Source organism: Watersipora subatra, chromosome 9 (genome assembly GCF_963576615.1).
Source record: "Watersipora subatra chromosome 9, tzWatSuba1.1, whole genome shotgun sequence".
NCBI lineage: Eukaryota > Metazoa > Bryozoa > Gymnolaemata > Cheilostomatida > Watersiporidae > Watersipora > Watersipora subatra.
Window position 1 is genome coordinate 58,662,705 of NC_088716.1, and position 523 is coordinate 58,663,227.

Genomic DNA, 523 nt, shown 5'->3' on the forward strand with positions numbered 1-523 from the left:
AAATGTTGTTGGCTATCATTGGTCATGGAACAGTGAAACAGTAAAACATCGAGGCATTTTTTGGTCCAGGTGTATAGAGAATACCGATGCCGCAATAAGCGACCTTGTCAAGGTTGTTGGCAATATGACTGTCGGTAAGTCATCTACCTAACAGAGTTAGCAGAAATTGAATGCTATTAGGGCAACTGTTTAATATTTGAACTAGTTTTTTGTAACCTATACTAGCGAGTAAAACATATTATATTGGTTTTTATGATATAACGAACTTGTATGTTAGTTGAGGAACTAATACATAGAGATGGCTTTACATTAGTCGTGACTGAGTGGTCTTCAATATTTGTCTAAAACAGAATGAACAGGCAATCACTGCATTATATTGTATTATATTGTATTATATTGTATTATATTGTATTATATTGTATTATATTGTATTATACTGTATTATATTGTATTATATTGTATTATATTATATTGTATCTGAAGTCTTGAGGTTTTCCGTGCTGCTAGCCTACTTATTCAAAAA